Raw genomic sequence first — 2,505 nt, 5'->3', positions numbered from 1 at the left:
CCCCCGCAGCAGCGGCGGCAGCCCGCTACTACCTCCACAGCAGCCGCAGCCGATAGGAGGGGCAGGGGGGGGAGGTTTTTTCGGACGGCTTAGGGTCACGTCCAACCCGCCTCATTAACGCCGTGAGGTCACGCGTTGCACGTACAGTCCCCATGCAAGGGGTCCGCTGACTCCACAGCGTTGAGCGGAACGGCTCCGCTAGACCCTTCCACAATGTGGGTGATGGGTGAATTTACAGGGGGGGGGGGGCAAAAAATAGCTGGACCAACGGTTATCACAGTGACGCCAACTCAACTTAAATCTGATGATTCCATGGGCTGCACGGCTGATGTCCAGGACAGGTAGAACGGGTAGAACTCCAGGCCGATATCTTCCTGCAACAAAACCAAGAGGCAGTTTTAGTCGAAGAAACAGCATGTAAAAGAGTCAAGAAGCACGCAATTTCGACGGAGGAGGTCAAAGGCGACACTCCTAGACCAGTCCCGACCATTCCCAGCGATTTTCAAATTTTTCATTTTTGGCCAAATTCACAAAGGCTATAGCCTTTGTGTTTTTAGCGAAAATTGATGGGTCTGGGTTTCGACGGAAAGGTAGCCGAATCGACAGGGGTGAACCAGAGGACCACAAAACTACTTTCGGTTCCGTCAGAAACCACCCCTGTCCTAAGAAACTTGAGTTTTAAGGGGTGGTCTTTTGAATCTGGCGGGCAGCGTACACCGGGCTGCCTACCTAGCAGGCGCGTTCAAGACAAACAGGCATAACTCACTTAAAATGGCCCGGCGGCGTGAAATTTCGACGGAGAGATTGAAAGAGGATGCTGTCGGACCAATCCCAACCATTTCCAGCGATTTTAAAAATTTTGATTTTTGGCCAAATTTACAAAGGCTACATACAGCCTTTGTGTTTTTAGCGAAAATTGATGGGTCTGGGTTTCGACGGAAAAGTTGTCGAATCGACAGAGGTGAACCAGGGGACCACAAAACTACTTTTGGTTCCGTCAGAAACCACCCCTGTCCTCAGAAACTTGAGTTTTAGGCGGTGGTCTTTCGAACTGTGGGCTGTGGGCAGGTTGTCTACGTAAAGCGCACAAGCTACAGTAACAGGAAAAGAACTCTGCTGTAGTGAGTCGGCTCCATAATATTTACTCAGAGCAAGTGAAAGGGGAATCTGCCTGACCAATCCAAACCTATATTGAGGGGGGAGGGTTGAAATTGTCAGGGAAGAACCAAGGCACCACAAAAACCATTAAAAACCGAACTTTGATGCACACCAAAGGGAGCTTCTCACAGAGAACAGAAGCAAATTGGACCAAATTTTGATACCTTCATGTCAACTCACCTATACTCTCCGGGTAAAATGACTTCTACAGACTTCTTTGCTCGTGCCTGGAACCGGGCCGTGTTTCTGCAATCATATCAAATGGTACTTATAGAGCTACGTTTGCTTTCATTTACTCAACATTTAACAACTATTAATTACACATAATTTTACTTATACTATGGTAACTCAATTCACAATGGTATTTCTTTCTGAGAGAAAAACAACTTCTAAAGAAAGAAATACCATAGTAAATTTGAAAAAAATAATCCATATCATATTGGGAGTGGACTATTCAATCACCTCCCTCAGGAAATCAAGAATATCAAAAATGAAAATGACATGAATACAACACACCAAACACACTTTTCAATGCCTCTCCGCACACTCTAAATGACCATGGTCTTTCACATAACTAATTTGACACTGGACTCAAGTATTAAGTGTACGTAACACATATCTCTCTGCACATACTGTATGCTGTTGCACCACATCTCCTAGATACCTTTTCCGTATTTATTAGGACAGCTGCAAATTAGCTGCAAAGTACATTGATTGTTTTTTTTGTTGTTTTTTTGTTTTTTTATGGCTAAACCCTCAGTTGGACTATCAAAGCCTACACCCCAACCTGACCTAATACATTTTGCTGTTCCACAAAGAATGATACAGAGTAAAATATATGATACCTCGGTAGCAAAACCAGAAAAACTGCATCATGACTGCATTGTATGTCCAATCTCAGATATGCAGTTCTGGTCAGACGAGCAGGACACTCCCGGACGCACCGTGGTCCACGCCGCGCATCTCCGGGATGTGAGCCCGTAGGGTTCCCGATCGACGCAACTGGTGGCCGCAGTTGGGGAAGTAGAGCCCTAGGAGGACTCTATGGGGAACCTAAGGGAAGAATAATTGTGGCCGAGGACGCGGGAGGGTAGGCAATCCCGCCTCGCATGTCCGAGATGTGATCCTGAAGGGCTCCCGACCCCGCCCGTACGAAAAATATTAGTCCGGCATCAGTCCGTTTTCGGTCCGGAAAGAGTCCGGCTGGACAGTCCGTCATCTGTCCGCAAAGCGAGCGGACTAGTCTAGATAATTATCATCTGCTTCCAATCATCGATTCTTGATTGATATTATCTTTTTAGGTAATTCAAGCTTTAGAGGTACTTTCCTTGTAGGTAACGGTGCCCA

This window comes from Frankliniella occidentalis, unplaced genomic scaffold (genome assembly GCF_000697945.3).
Source record: "Frankliniella occidentalis isolate FOCC.00 unplaced genomic scaffold, Focc_3.1 Scaffold62, whole genome shotgun sequence".
NCBI classification, from domain to species: Eukaryota; Metazoa; Arthropoda; class Insecta; order Thysanoptera; family Thripidae; genus Frankliniella; species Frankliniella occidentalis.
The sequence above is the reverse complement of the archived record's forward strand: the minus strand, read 5'-3'. Positions refer to the sequence as shown.